This window comes from Phocoena sinus, chromosome 1, assembly GCF_008692025.1.
Source record: "Phocoena sinus isolate mPhoSin1 chromosome 1, mPhoSin1.pri, whole genome shotgun sequence".
In the NCBI taxonomy this organism is placed as follows: domain Eukaryota; kingdom Metazoa; phylum Chordata; class Mammalia; order Artiodactyla; family Phocoenidae; genus Phocoena; species Phocoena sinus.
Window position 1 is genome coordinate 71,603,784 of NC_045763.1, and position 17,480 is coordinate 71,621,263.

The 17,480-nt window shown below is 34.7% G+C and overlaps 1 pseudogene; it reads left to right on the plus strand.

The window, feature by feature from the left end:
• Positions 1 to 2,840: 2,840 nt before the first annotated feature.
• LOC116758641 lies at positions 2,841 to 4,080 on the plus strand (annotated as a pseudogene).
• Positions 4,081 to 17,480: the final 13,400 nt, after the last annotated feature.

The window sequence follows — 17,480 nt, forward strand, 5'->3', positions numbered from 1 at the left end:
GACTGTTTCCTCTATAGCTGGATATGAAATCTTCTGTAAGGAGCCAGAGAGCAAATATGTTGGGCTTTGCAGGCCAGTACAGTGCCTGTCTTGCATTCTTATTTATTTATTTTAAAATTCTCTAAACGTTTAAAAACTATTCTTATCTTGATGGCTGAAAAAAAATAAATAAAAGAAAACGAAAAGAAAAAACTGGAAACTGGCTGAGGGCTGAATTTAGCACATGAGCCATAGTTTACTGACCCTGCTCTGCAGTAGACCAAGAGAATTCTAGCATTTCAGCCTCAATTTGCATAATCTAGGAATTTGTCCATTTCACCTCGTTTAACTAATTTGTTTGTGTACAATTGTTCATTGTATTATCTCATAATCCTTTTATTTCTGTAAGGTCAGTACTAATGTCCCTGCATTCATTTCTTATTTAAGTTAGTTTACATTGTTTCTATTTTTCATTGTCAGCCTAGCTAAAATGTTGTCAATTTTATTGCTTGAAGAACCAAACTTTACTTTGGTGATTTTTCTCTATTGCTTTTCTATTCTGTACTTTATTTTTCTCCATTCTAATCTTTTTTCTTCTTCTTCTTAACCAAAGGAAAAGACAAGCCAAAGACTAGAAAATGTTTGCAAAACACATACCCAACGTAAGATTTCCAACTAGAATATATAAAGAATGCTACTCTTCAATAAAAATAACACAATGAGCAAAATTGTTAGCAGAAACTTCACAAAAAAAATATGTACAATTGGTAAATAACACATGAAAAGATGATCAGTCTCATTGTCATTAGGGAAATGTAAATGCAAACCGTTTAGATGTCACTGTACATCCACTAGCATGGCTAACATTAAAAAGTCTGATCATAAAAGTGATGCAACTGGAAATTTCATGAACTGATAGTTGGAATATGAAATGGCACAAACACTTGGGGAAACAATTTAGCAGTTTCTTAAAACTTGAAACCTACCCAATGGTCTGACCCAGGCTCTGTATTCACTGGAAAAGTGAAAACATATGTCTACACAAAGACTTATACATAAATGTTCACTGCAGCTTCATTTATAATAGCCAAAAACTGAAACCAACTAAATGTCCATCAACAGGTGAATGGAAAACAAATTGTCATGTATCTGTACACTGAAACAACACTCAGCAATAAAATAGAATTAACTATTGATATGTGAGACAGCCCAGATGAATCTCACAGTAATTATGTTGAGATAAAGAACGAGGCCAAAATAAAAAAGAGAATAAGTACTGCCTGATTCAATTTATATAAAGTTCTAGAAAATGCAAATTACTCTACAGTCACAGATCAATGGTTGTCTTAGGTAGGGGGACAGGGAAGGGGACGCACAAAGGAAACAGAGGGCACAAAGAAATTTTTGAGGTTGATGAATATGTTATTATGGTGATTGTGGTGGTGGTTTTACATGTATACACATATGTCAAAATTTATCAGCTAATGCTAATGCTTTATATATGTGCATTTTAATGCATATCAATTATACTTCAGTAAAACTATAATTTAAAAAGAAACTCTATATTCACAGTGTCAGTTAATTATTAGCTTTAAATGCTATATTTGTAGAGAGCATGATAAGGTTTGGACCAAAGAAGACAAATACGTTTTTTGAAGTCCTGTGAAGACAGAAGTCATCAGGTGAAGTGGAATTACAGCTGAAAAATCAGAAAATATGGAAAATGGAAATAAACGATCTTGTAAGAGGAAGGTATGGATAATAGAAGATAGTTGTTGAAAAATATTGGTGAAAGAATAAAGAGGGAACAAAGGGCATGCGGATTTCACCTGTTCGTTCATTAGGGAATTGACTGAAATCCTTAATTTCCTCACCTGAAAATGGAATAATACCTACACTATACTTTTTGTTAAAGTTAGTTAACATGACTATTTAACATCTCTGTTACATTATAATCAGGAAAAGCATGTGTTAGCACCATCTAACATGAATGTGCCCTTTATATAAAAACATACATTTATTATTTTATGTACTTGTCTACTTGTTTATACAGGTCAACCATTATGAATATTTACCTTGTTTAGGGTTATATTTATAAATTAAATTAACTTTAATGATAAAACAGTTTATTTTTGTGAGAGACTATGTGTTTCAAGCCTGCAAAAAATGAATTTTAAATAGTTTCACTAATTCTTGTCCTATTTGTTAACCTTAAAAGTAGTTTCCTTCAATGAAGTGTTAAGAACCTAGAATCACATTTTATCAGTTAGACAGTCACTAGATTATTAAACACATTGCTATCAGAACTATTTTATAATATATTCAACTACTGCTTCCACTATATGAGCTTTGCCTCAACATTCATATCCTTCTGATTCTCCTAACCAGTGTATTCCTTATTATGAAGCAAAGGATACAGTCAGTGTGGTTGCATAAATATTCAATAAACAAATAAGGTCAATGACATCTTGCACTAAAATAAAATACTGGCATATATGAAATAAGGTGGCAATTACACCTTAATAACAGAAACAAACACTTTATACTTTTACACAAGACAATACAATTCATTCATTCATTCATCAAATATATTTCAGTCACTGTACTAGACACTTGAGATAAATCAGAGGGGTGGGGGGAAGAAAAACCTGATTTGAAGTTTATATTTTAATAGACTGAGGCTAACTAAATGAGATAGATAGGTAGATGAGAGATAGGTAGATATAGAGATACAGTATTCTAGAAGGTCATAAATTCTGTAGGGAAAAAAAATTGAACAAGTAAAAGGGAGCCAAGGGGGCAAGCAAGGAGTTGGAGGTTGAAATTTTGAATAGGATGGTAAGGTAAGCCCCAATGAGAAAATGACAGGTGAGTAAAATCTTGAGGTGAGGGATTCAGTCTTATGGATATTAGATAGAGTGCAAAGTTTCTAAGGCTCCTGCAGCCTTCACTGAGAGCAAAGAGACCAGATGGCTGGAGAGTAGGGAGTTGGGGAGAATAGTAGTTGGAAAAGTCAGAGAGGTTCAGGGCAAGATTGGGTAGAACTTTGTGTGCCAGTGACTTTTTACTCAGTGAAATAGGAGCTGTTAATTATTTTGAAAAAGGAGGATGTGGACTAATTTCCATTTTAAGAAAATGATTCTGGCTGCACTAGAGTAAATAGAATTCAAGTGTAGAGGAATGGAAGCAGGAAGTCATGAGGCTATTGTAATAATCCAAATGAGTGGAGAAGTCTGAGATCATAGTGAATGCAATGAGAAGTTGGATTCTGAATACACTTTGGATATAGAGATGGATAGGATATGGGGAAAGATTGGAATTAAGGATAAATCCACAGGTTATAACCCAAGAGAGTACAGCAGGATAGAGATGTTATTAATTGAGATGTGGATGACTTTGGACGGATCAGGTTTTGGTGGGCAAACATCAAGAAAGCCAACACATAGAAACTTCCATTCTATCAAGTCAGTGCTAAATGCCTTGCACAGGACCAACTGACAGGTATATAAGAGTGAACAAAACATAGTTCCAGCCCCCCTGAGAATTAACAGCCAAGTGGGCCAATTAATAAACGGATTGGGCACTCTCCATCTAAAAGGAAATTGTCTATGAGGGGCTAATACCTATCTTCTGTAACATCACCAAATCTTGGAATATGAAAACATAAAGGGTAAAAATGTGAGTTAAGTTTCAAGCAAACTAGATCTCTTGACCCAATCGGCAGCATACTTATGAAACTAATGGAATTCATTACTAATATTAAACAATAAAAAAGTATAACATGAAATTAACATATTAAATTTCCCCAAGTGCTTTATAGCCTTTATTTTATATATTCAAGTATTACTGCAAGCTAACAATATCATTTCCCAAGGTAGGCTGCACATTGAGCCGGCACTGACCTCATCTTTGCGATTCGGTGGGAGGGACTCCACTCACAACATCACGGTGGCATATTGGTGACAGGTTGGACTCAGCTACCTCGAGTGCTCCCAGATCTGTGCAAAAGCAGTGAGAGATGCACTGAAGACAGAATTCAAAGCAAATGCTGAGAAGACTTCTGGCAGCAGCATAACAGTTGTAAAAGTCAAAAAGGAATAATCTGCCCTGATTTAACTTGAATACTACATTTTCAGAGTGAATATGTGTGGGCACATGTTATGGCAGATTGAAAACGATCTCACTTCATGGGGGAAAAAAAATACCTGTCTTTTTCATAGATTGACATTGCCAATAATTTGAAGTAAGGCTCAAAAAATATATCATTTCCCATATGTTTAAATAAGTGTATGATAAAAGAAAACATAATAAATGAAATTAAGACTTTGAGAAAGTATTCCTCTTTGATGTTGATCAAGCTTTGCAGCCATATCTGTTTTCTGAAAACCTTAGACTGAATGAACTATGGATTTGACAACTACTATTTTCTAAAACATAACATTTTTTTATATTATGAAAGAAATCCAAGATTATAATACGTATTTTGGAATGTAAGAAAAACACAAAAGAACTCCAAAACAGGAAAAATCATGTTTAATCTCTTCTTTCAGAGTTAACCTATGCTAATATTTTGGTGTTTGTCCTAAGGTAACATGTGTAAAAATGCATATTTTCAAGTAAATATAAACACACATACACATATGTTAACAATTATCAATTTCCCTCAGAGATGATTTGGAATAAAAGAAAGATGTATGTTATATACACTACTGTGTATAAAATAGATAACTAATGAGAACCTACTGTATAGCACAGGGAACTCTACTCAATGCTCTGTGGTGACCTAAATGGAAAGGAAATCTAAGAAAGAGTGTATATATGTATACGTATAACTGATTCACTTTGCTGCATAGCAGAAACTAACATGACCATACTCCAATAAAAATCAATTAAAAAAAAGAAAGATATATGTGTTAGACCACATACTGATTAAAAAAGGTGATTGTTAAGGTAAAAAGAAAATAGACCAATGTTATTTTCAAAAACACATTTTAAGGAAGAGTATATCTCTAAAATTTTAAAAAATGTATAGTCAAAATAATAATCAAATGATATTCACTAGATGAATATTTTATTTTCTTACAAAATTTTGACACACATACTATGCATCAAGTGAAAGAAAACTCAATGCTCTCTATATATATCTTATTAGGATTGACTTTTTAGATAAGATCTTAAAATGTATACTTTACATTGATAATGTCATTTCTCCTAATTAAAACACTATAGTTAATGTGTGTGTGTGTGTGCACATATGTGTATCCAATTGTTAAGTACTTCTTTCAGTCACTGGTATAATGCTAAGTGAAGAATGACGCAAAATGGTATTCATAACAGCAAACATTATACAGAGCTTATGTGCCTAGCTCTCTTCTATATGCTTTCCTATTTATCAACTAATGTGAACCTCACAACACATCAGTGAGCTAAATACGATTGCTACCACCACTTTACTAATGAGGAGAAATGAGTCACAAAGAGATGGAGTGTTTTAGCATAGCTTACCCTATAGTCACAGAGATAGGAAGTGGCACTGGTTTTCACACCCTGGCTATTGGGCTTTAGAATTTGTGTCCTTAACGACTATACTCTGCTGCTTCATATAGTTTCAGCCCATCAATTTCTGTTTTATCACATGAATAGGTATTTTTTAATTATATTGGATAAGTATATATATAATTGCAAATAATCACCATTACTCTCAACTTATAAAGCCTAATTTTTAGTCTAAATGTTCTCTGGGAACTTTTTTTCAGGCAACTTACATTTACCAATTTCATTTTATAATTATTCATCAGATTTACATTTCTAATTTTTTCATAAGGTCCCAGAAACTTTTCTCAGATTTTAGCACCTCCTGTTATTTTCCAGTATTTATATAACCATGTTTTCCCCTTCAGGCTTGTAAAATAAGTTATTTGTAATTCAGCTTTTCTAGTAGTAGTAGTAGTAGAATTAACAAGTAGTAATTCTAGTAGTAATTAACAAGTAACTGTATTAGCTGATCTGGTTCTATTGTGTTTCTTAAAAGACTGCTATGTGCTTAACATTATACTTGATATTGAAATAAATCAAAGTCATTGATCTTTCCCTGGAAGAATTTACAGTTTAGTTGAAAAATAGATAGCTTACCTTCATAAACAAAAACTGTCTATACCAACATTTCTCAGCTTCTTTTCATGAAACACAGTGATTTCACCAGGCTGGACATTCCAATGAGTAAATATTGTGGATGATACACAATTCCTAATTCACTCACTAAAACTTTCACATTCATTAAGTTTATATATATGTGTGTGTGTATATATATATATGTATATATACATAAATGTATAAAGTTCTCCACATATTAGTGAATGAGAGCATTATGAGTACAAAAATAAATTTGAATCTCCCCAAATATTTTTTTTCTTCTTAAAGTATATCATTTTTAAGCTTTCCTGATTTTTGTTATTAGTAAGAAGTTACTTGCAACTATTGACATCTTGGTTTAGAATAATATTTTTCATCTCATATAGTCTTTGAGGACCCATATAGTGGTGGAAGTCTTTACTGAGAAGATGGGGTTTGAAGGATGTGTATCATTGGTATTCAACTTTTAAATGACATTATATTTTTATGTTACTATGGACTTTTACGTAAATGAATCATTCTCCTTGAATTCTGTTGTTTGCCTCAGGAGCATTAAAACAACTTGTATTCAGTTTCACCAAGATCCTATACTAAAGTGGTTATATAGTTCTGTATTCAAGATTGTACTGTATTGAATTAAATTAGTGTTTTTATCAACATAGCCTAGAAACAGCTTTAACTCTTCTGATGAGGACAAATACCTCACAGAAAAATATACCGATGTTTATTTTTGCCACATACAAATAGCCAAATATACCTCCCCCTCTCTGTTCCCTGTATCTTATCTCTCAGCATCTCCAAAGTCTTACTCTCTATTGACAGACAATTATTAACACCAGAAAACAATTTTAAGATAGTTTTCACTAAGAAGCACTCAACTATTTTTTAATAATCTCAACAGTTAAAAAATTTGTGTATCCTAATTAGCACAATGCTAAATAACACATTTATTTCTTATTATAGAGCAAGCATTTGAAAATTACAATTTCCACAAAACCACCTTTTCTAATAAAATAAAATATTTTACTGTAATATTTTAATATTTCAGCAAATAGTAAGAACATCTAAAGATTTTATGTCTATACCAAATTTTTCTTTAAGCATACTTAGCAGTTTATGTCCAAAGGCAAACCGGAAAAACCAACCAGATAAGGTCTACAGGCTCTTCTTTCTGCAATGATTTAAAATCTGATTATAAAATATTTTATCGGCAGTTACATAAGTGACTAAGGCAGTGTTTCTTGGCTGTTTTGTGTTAATGGAACATTTTCTAATTGTAGAATTTTCAGTGGATTTCTTGAAGGAATTAAAATATTTAAATACTACAGAAGGCAACACTGATTATCACGTAGTACAATCACCACAATCACTGTACAGTAACTGGTGCTGTGTTGTACAGAGCACTTCCCCAGGATGGACTTCAGCTCATGTCCTTATTTGAACTGTCCCTGACCTGCCTGCTCTTTTATGTACTCAGTGCAGCCATTGAATTTTGATCTTTCTTCCTACAGGAGCTCCGTGTTACATAGGCCTCTTACTTCTCATCCCCAATCAGTTATATCCTTCTGATGGCTGACTTATACCCATAGTATCTTTTTACTTTCAGTTGTAGTATAAGTGCATTTTAAACGTTGATCAATTTTGACAAATATTCACTAAATATTGTGACTTTTGAACTAAGATATAACCTAAGGAATACACTGCTTTCTTAAACAGAGCTCTGTGGACAGTTACAGTTCACTCTATAAACATACCCAAAGTCTAAATGTAATGGGAATGTCACTCATAGATCTATTTTCTGATACCCTAATTAACTTTATTTTTTACCCAGTTTAAGTTTTTCAGTGTTGAAACCTAATGACTAGATGACAGATTATTTCATGGCTAATACTTCCATAAATTTGTAAACTTGTGATATAAAGATTTGGATTCTAATTTACTAGAAAATAAGTCTTTGATCTTGGTGCTATGCTGGGCAGGGCTCCAGCCTTAAAATTTATGTAAGCCTCTATAAATGATTTGAGGATAATAAAACACAGTTTCAAATTTTCATGAGAGTCATAGGAAACCAACAAGAACAAAAGGTTTCTGTAATTCTTAATCATCCTCCTTATAAGATTATATCCAAAATCAATATTGTCTTTTCATTATTAATGCAGAATATATATTTTAAAAATAATGAAGTAGTGCAGTTTTATTTCTCAGTAGTCCCAGTCTCTTTACTTCATGTTTTTATTGGCAGTGGGTAACATAATAGCTTCAATTATATCTGGGGCAGTTAGAAATCATACCACAATTTTAGGTTAATGTTTTTTAATTCACCTCAATAAATAGTTTTTAAGTGTCTCTCACATAAAATCTAGGTATAAAATATTACATAGAATAAAATGGTGAAAAAAAAACCTCTCTTCTCTAGGACCTAACAGTATTATGTGGGCTTTAGGCCTAAATGATAAAGCAAAGTTAGAATGCATGCTATTTATGCTTATAGCTAAATTTCACATGATTGATTTAAAAGTAAACTTCTTATGTGTCAATCATGATTATATGAGGATAATATCAATTGTGATTGTATCAGCAATGACTTATGAAGGTAAATCTCTCATATTACCAGAAGATAATATTAAGTCTTCCTGAGACGAGCAGGGATACCTTCATGAAGGTGGAATAATTTATGGTAGACATGGAAAAAGGATTTCCAATTATAGAAGCAAGAACAAAAGGAGTAGAAGTGGAAAGTATAGGGCATCTTATAAACTAAGTAGTTCACTTTTACTAGAGATGATAATACATGCAGTGCAGAAAAAGAGACTTTACCATTATGTTAAAGAAGTATTATTCCCATTCTTGAATTTAAATTTGGAAACAAAAATTGATATTTAATTCCACAAACAATGGAAATCTGATTAGGTTTGAAAAAGAGCATGGTAGTGTTACAGTTGTAGTAAGAAACATAATTAGCCCAGTAATAATAAATATGCATTTCTAAAGTAAGGAGTTATAGCTGTCCAGATCTGCCAAGAGATTATTTTAATGATCCAGAAGAGAATTAATGAAGGCTTGAACTAGTCTGGTGTCAGTAAGATTGGAAAGAAAGAAATGGCTTTTTGTACAAATGGAAATGATAGAATCTAAAGACAAGTACCTAAATGCTGTGAAGATTTAAAGATAACCCTGAGGCACTTGTAATGTGTAGCTGAGAGAATTCTGCTAATATTACAGAACCGAGGAAGTCGGGACCAGGAGCAGGTTGTGGGAAGAAGATGGGATGAATTTATTTGAAGGGCTGACAAGGTATCCAGGTAGAATTACGGGGAAAACTTTTGGAAATGCAGATCTGAAGCTCTAGAGAGCGGTGGCTAGCAGTTAGATTCAGGAGTCATCTCAAGAATGGTCCTGTTCAATCTATACCAACCTACTTACTTCCAAGCCTTGATTCAGTATTTCATAAAATTTTTTCAGTCAAACATTTATTACAGAGTTGTTCACACACTTTCCTCATAGGATTTTTAACTGTTATATAAAATGGAAATTACATAATCTCTCTTAGTTCTGTGAATCTTGTAATATCTTTGTTTGTGATCTTAAAATAGAGAAAATACGACCCTTTTCTCAAATCACTGGGAGCTTTGGTAATTATGTGATTCTTAGGAACATGTTCTGTTCTCCGGTCCTCAGCCCCTAGCAGAAGTAGTTGGTTCTGAATAGGCTATTTAATGTATTTCCTAATTTATCAAATGTAAGCAGTAACCTCTACCTTGCTTACCTCATAAATGTGCATTATTATAAATGAGACAAGATGAAAGCATTACACAAATGTAAGGGGTGATTATTATGTTCTCTCTCCACCTCTATCTTGCATCCCCACATGAAAAATTCAGCCAACTGGATGGCAGTGACATTATATGCCTCCTGCTAGACCTCGCACAGGCTATGCTCAGAGTTCAGTAGATTAGGACATAGACATGATGGGTAGGTAGGAGACATGATATTATTGGGCTTGTGGGCTTGGGCTGTGAGACTGGGCAAAGGAACAGTCACATGCACCTCATTTTACTCCTCGATAAAACTGAGATGATGATAGAACCTCTTCGTTAGGTGTTGCGACTTCTAAGAGCTCAGAAAGGTTACCTATAAACTATTATTGTAATGGGTTCAAATTTGCAGTCTCAAAGTTGGATTTGCAAAAATGTATTTATTTCCTTAAAAAATTAAAGTTACATAGCTCTGCAGCCTTTAAGCAAGCTATTGGCAAATTTCTTACCAGTTCAAGGTAACAGTCACATCTGGTTTTAAAATGAATTCAGTTCAGAATTTTGACTCAGTTAAAGTTAAAGTTTTTACACCTGTTTCTTTTGCAGTTGCTCATCTCTGATGCTCAATTATAGTCCAGGAATCAGGTCAGGGGTGTCTGGTTCACATGCCCACATGTTGTCCTCTTTTCTTGCTGTTCTCCGCTGTTGTATAACATGTTAATCTCATACCCATCATTGTGCACTGGCGTCTGCTGCTGACACCCGTGATCCTTGTGGCCTCCAGTTAAGAAGTTCACATAGTGTGTCTTCATTATACCCACCTTTATTGCTGGCTGAGTTATGCAACAGTCACAGATAATACCCAAGTCACAATAACTTATAACAACAAAGATTTATTTCTTCTTTGGGTTGCACATTCATTGAAGGTCATAGCAGTTCCACTCAGTGTCAGTCTTTATTACAGGATAGTCTGAAGGAGTGGCTCCTATCAAGGACTTAGTTGATCTTGTAGTAGAGAGATCGTGGAGCCACATAATGGATCATAAAGATTCTGCAGTGCTCATATTACTTCCATATTGACCAGAGGAAGTCACAGGGCCAAGTCTGATTTCAATGGTTGCAGAACTACAGTGTTCTACCAAGGAGGAACAGTAAATATTTTTAAATAATGGAATCTATCCCAACACACAGGCTTCTTTGGGGCCCCCAGGTCACTCTCTGGCATATCCATTTCCCTCTCAGGCAGCCACATGCACTTTCCACAAGTATCTCTATACCAAGGAAAGGTGAGCAGAACACTAAGTCTGCCCTCAGTTACATCAGCCTAGATACACCAGAGTGCAGACTTCCAGCTCTGGGAGGAGATACACAGCAACCTAATGTCAGATATACAAATACTCTTAAAGCTCAGTTTCTAATACAGTTCTGAACATAGTAAATACTCTGACAGACCTCCTCCTAACATTTGCAAGCCCTGAGCCAAGAATACACATGGAGGCTCCCATATCATATGTCTAAGTATTTAAAAGTTATGACATGTTATGAAACTATTGTATAAAATATGCTCTAGCATTCCACCTTGACAAACAAATCTTTATTAAAACTGGGAAGGCTAGTTCCTCATCAGAACATGACAGAGTAGAATGAATCTGCCCAATCCCAGGATCCAGGCCCACTTTGATGGGCTTTTTCTTTTCACCTCCAGCTGTCTGTCACACTCAAAGAGATCTTACACCCATACATCAGGATATTCCAGCCAGCCATTCCATGTTTATCTACATCCTCAATATCTAGGGTGGAATTCACCAGCAATCACTTGTTCTGCCTTTAGGAAGGCAGACTTTGGAAGAAGACTCACACAGGCCTTGGAAACAATCTCAGTGACATTTGGGCTGGAAATTTAGGGACCCCAGAATGTGTAGAATGATCTAGAAGGGAGTACGTGGGTTATGGATGAGCACATACCTTTGGAACCTAGGACCCCTCACCTATGGGGAGGAACATAGCCAGATGAGGGCCAAAGTGGGGCCCTTTGAATATATGGCATGGGATTGGGTACCCTCTCTATCCCTCTCTCACGATGCTAAGTCAAAATAAACTTTAGAATGTATAAGCATAAATTACATCTATAACAAAGTGTATTTTCACATACTTATGTATGTCAGTAATAGAATCTACTCATTAAAAAGATTCTAACAGATCATGTTTTAAGGCTATCTGCTCTTCTCATTTTTGTTAAGCTGCAGGCGCTGATTCCAGTATAATCAACCTCACCTAATTTCTGAGCAAACCTGATCCAGTCAAGGATCATTTAAACAACCCTGTCCATTTTACAAAATACCTATTTCTTTTAGGAAAGAATTCCCTAAAATTTTCTTGTAAGTAATTGTCTTCTTTAATATTTTTAAAAGACAGCATTATTTCCAAAATGTGTATTCTAAGACCTCTATATCTACTATGTAAAGTAACAGGTGTTTGCCTTTACAATAACACAAATTCTGACTTTTGTCCAAGAACATACTAATTTATCAGCAGGATGTCTATGTCAGTGTTATGGATCACTAGAAACTTGTCTGCCTTCCTTGGCATGATCCCTTTTCTGTGAGAAAGGAGATGCCTTTCATACACAGTTGGCCAAAATTCAAGAGCCACGCCAATGGTCAGACAAATAGGTTTTGCTGTAGATGAAATTAAATGAGACTCCAACTGTGGCCTCACTAATACCCAAACTTCAAGTTTTCTGCTTCCAGTATGATCATTACATACAATTGGCTTAAATGAATCAGTGGCATTTATGATGAGGCTGGTAAGTCTTTCTTAGAAAAACACAGAGTGAAAACTCTTCACAAATGTGAGTTATAATTCTGCGTGAGTATAAGAATACCCTTTTTTTCAGCTTGTCACTCTCTACAAAGGCAGTGTTTTAAAAAATTGCCAATTTGTTTTATTGTATGTGTATTTAATTTTTTTGATTCTCAAATGGGGAAAACATGCAACAGAAATTCCTACATGTAACCAAGCTGAAACAAGAAAGACAATTACTTTTCCCTAATGAAATGTTCTATTTCCTTAGTTTGCTGTTTCATTAATTTCTCAACTCATTTTATGTTGAGCTAGATTTCAGTAGTTTTCCCTGAACACAACTTGAACAAAAGATGTTTAGATTAATTCAAAAAAATTATTGTGTATCTATGGTGTGAGAGGCACTTTCCTATGAGCTGGGTAATGGTAAAAGACAATCCAGATTTGTACTGTCATGGAGCATTTATTTTAGACCTGGAGTGAGGACAGATTAAAACAGGCAAAAAAAAAAAACAAAACAAATAAGAATTAAAATAGTGATAATTATGACAAAAAAATATAGAAATGTTTCTGTGACAGAGAATGATTAGGGGGAATATAACATGTAGAGAGCTCTTTCTGAAGAGATAAGATTTGAACTGAGAACTCCTTTATGAGAAAGACGAAATAATGACTGTGAACATTTGGAGGAAAACTCAGCTACAAGTAACCATCAAGGACAACAGTCCATAAAAAGGACCAGTTTGGTGTGTTCCAGGATTGGAAAGAAGTCATTGTAATGGGAGCTTAATGAACAAAGGAAAGAGTAATAGAAATTGAGGAAGGCCCAATATCCAGGGGTCAAATTAATTTCAGTATCCTAGAGTATTATAAGGTCAGTTCTGTTTTATTTTTAGTAGGGAGTCACTGGACGGTTTTCAGCTAAAAAATAATGTGATATAACATATAATTTTAGGAGATTACTTTGGTTGTTGATTGTAGAAGGTGTCAGTATTTTGGGTCAGGGTATGAAGTAGTGGATGATAGGGTAGAAAAGAGTGAAAGCAGGGAATCAATTAAGAGACCATAATAGTTTACAGCCTGGATCACTGACTTTAGACATTTCCATATAGAAAAAATATGACATCATCTAAACTCTTTGGCCACTCACTCTTCTTCTTAGCCATTCACAATTTGTATCTCCCTTATTTCTTTGTCTCTCTTCCCCTTTATCTAAGATATGAAGTCACTTATACTTCCTGCAAACATTCAGAGCTCCACTTCTGACCCCCTATGTAGAGGAATGTACAGAATTCTCCTCTGGTGAAGATACCATGACATGTAGTCATTGCACTCAGAGTTACCAGACCCTGATATCCAGATGAATGATATTCATAAGCATATCTATGATCCCATAATTTTAGATAATAGGCAGAAGTATTTTGTTTTGTCTCTTTCTGGCTTAGTTATTATAAGTTCTTAAACTGTAAGTGATGAGAACTTCATAAACGTGGAAATTCTTTCAAGCTATGAAAAAGCAAAAAATCTATTTTTTTCTGATTTTTTTTTCCCCAAGTTATTGGATGCTGGTAGCTGAGCAACATTAAGAGGATTAGAAACATGCATGGTCTTCTATTTAGTTTTCTGTCCTTATCATACATGTCTAGTCTAATTTCTGGAACATCACTTTTGTTGTCAGTTATTAATCTTTCTGAGGTGGAACACTTAGTGGTTTTGGTTCAGTCAATAACTTCCCTGGTATTAAAATGCTCTCTAAATGCAGTGACTCATGTGTGTTCTTTAAGTTCATTTCTGGCTTGGTGTCTCAGTCTCCTCCTTTGGAGGAGCCGTGGTGGGGGCCAAATCCATAGAACTGTTTATGAAAAAAGTTTCTGGATTTAGTGGATAGAGGGAAATATTTCCCATTGCTGGGAAGTGTTGAGTGATTTCCACAATTCCTTTTTTCCAAAATATCATTATTGTGATTTCTGTGCTTTCAAAGGATGGGTGTTCACAACAGAAATGAGGTTGTGGTTTAGACTGAAAAGAGCCATAAATAGGAAAAATATTACCATGTTTTCCAACAGATGCTCTCTCTGGCTCAAAGCTTGAGTCTATCAAATTATTGAAAGGAACATTTGTAATATCATGCCTCAGTGAGGGATAAAATCAAAAAATTCGGGTATCTTTATGAAATATTCCATGTATTTAGAATTAACTACTACATTTGGGTGAGCCAAAAATTTAAAAGATGTGTTGCTAAAATTTAAAAGATGTGCTGTGATTTGCTTGGGCAACTGTCATAGCAGTCTTCTTCTTATCTTAAGACAGCTACCTTATTCTTAAGACTGAGTCCAAATAACCAAGCATTCACTTTATCTTCTTTAGGAGGTACCACCTTTGTTTTAAATTTAGCCACAGGTAATTCAGTTCATGTCAGTTCATGGAAACTTTGCACATTTAATGTTTAGCAGCCCACGTCATCGTTGTTGCTACATGTTTCTTGACCAAATTTTAGGTATAGAAGAAAGTGATTTATTATTTCTGTGGCTGAATATGTAGAATTCAATGCAAATATTATATTGGAAAAATTGTGGACCATTTCCTGTATTAAGGAAGTCATTTTCCATATTCTAAGCCAATTAATGGGGAAAATCCTAGACGCTGACTGTGGACTTGGGATCAATTTGCTTCTAGCAACAATTACTTCTACTTCAGTCCATGTCTTACCACAGAGGACCTTAAAGCAAGAAAATCAGTGTCTGTAACTTACCAAATTCAAGTTCTTTTGAAACAATGAGCCAGGATAGCTAGGATTGTGCAGTGGTAACAAAAAACTCTAAAATCTCAGTGTCTCCAAGCAAGATAAGCTTCATTCTTGCTAATGCTGTATGTCCACTGAAAGCAGGCAAGGGGTATCCTGCTCGTTAATCATTATAGGATCAGACTGAATGAGAAGCCACCATTTCCCTCGCTGTCAGTTCCTGAGCTAACGGGAAAAGAGCTTTGCAAGGGGCAATTAAAGTGTTCTAGCTCAGAAATGACACACTCACAACTTACTGGTCAGAAGGAATCACATGGCCCTAAAGGGCAGGGAGGGAGGGTTTGTGCCAGGTGCAGGAAATACAATTCTACAAGTCTCCTAAAGGAAGAGGAATCAGAAATGTGTTGATAAACATCAGAATGGTTACCATCACTTCACAACTGGCCTTCCTTAAGTTTTTTTATGGACTGCTCCATTGAGCTTCCGATATTCCGTTTCTTCTATCAACTCAGCCTGAGGAATCAGTCCTTGAGGGAAGGTTAGAAGACAAAAGGCCGCTGAGCTGAGGAAAGAGAGGGAAAGCAGCACATTGCATTTCTGCCTTTGACTCTGATTAGTTAGAAGACAAGCTGGTGCTGGTATTAGTCTCCTTGCGGACACTTGCACAACAGCAACTCTATGAACTGACTTGCCCCAGCATATATCCTAATTCCAGTAGAGTCCAAGCATTTAGTTTCGCCATGTCTCTAAGATTTCCTGAACTGCATTTATCTGGCACTTTCCTGGTATCCTTGGACTTCTGTTTCTTCATGAAATACTTCCACACCAGGAATCCAAAACTATACATACACATTCATTTAGAAGGTGGGGCACATTGAAAAAATATTTCTGAGTTGTGCCTTGGCTTTGCTCAAGGGAATCCAACTGGCCCACTCCCAAGCATTCTGTTAGCTTCCTCAGATTTCACCAAAAAATATTAACCATAATCTCAGCTTCACTCTCTATTAGGCGGATATGTCTACCTTCAACTGGTAACGGTGAGCTGGACAGGGCAGGCACTCACCAGGAATATTGGCTTGAGCTCACTGCTTCTTAAAGTTATCAAGCATCCAGCTAAGCCTTTTTTCTTCTGACTTCCCTTCTTTACCAGCTTTTCTGAGATGTGAAATTTACATACAATAAATGTACATATTGAAAATGTCCAATTTGATGTAACTTGACTTACATAAACACCAGTGAAACCATGAGCGCAATCACAGAATGAACGTATCCATCATCCCCAAAAGTTTCCTGGTGCCCCTTTTTCATCCCTCCCTCTGGCTCTCCCCTCTCCCATCCTCAGACAATGAATGATTTCTGTCACTATAGATTTGTTCACATTGTCTAGAATTTTACATAAAGAGAAACAAAAGTATGTACATTTTTTTGTCTGACTTCTTTCACTAAGCATAATTATTTTGAGATTTATCCATGTTATTGTGTGTATCAGTGGTTGATTCCTTTTTATTGCTGAATAGTATTCCATTAATTGAATACATCCTATGTACACATATATATATACATATACACATATGCAATCACCTGTTGATGAACATGTGAATTGTTTCCAGTTTTTTATATTACTAATAAATCTTCTATGGATTTTGTGTACAAGTCTTTGTATGAACACATTTTCATTGATTTTGTATAAATACCTACAATTGGAATGACTAGATCATATGGTGGGTATATACTTAACTCTTTAAGAAACTGCAAAACTGTTTTCCAAAGTGGTTTTACTATATCATATTCTCAAAAGCACTGTATGGGAGTTCTACTTTCTGTACTTTCTCACTAAACACTTGACATTGTCAGATTCCATTTTAATATGTGTTTTCTGATATTTCCATGTGGATTTTCTTTCCATTTACCTAATGACTAATGATGTTGAATATCTGGTCGTATGCCTATTTGCTACCTATATATTATTTTTGGTGAAGCATCTGTCCAAGTCTTTTGCCCTTTTTTATTTGAATGTTTTGTTTTCTTATTATTGAAAGATGGTTTTAAATGTTTTATTGTTGAAATAA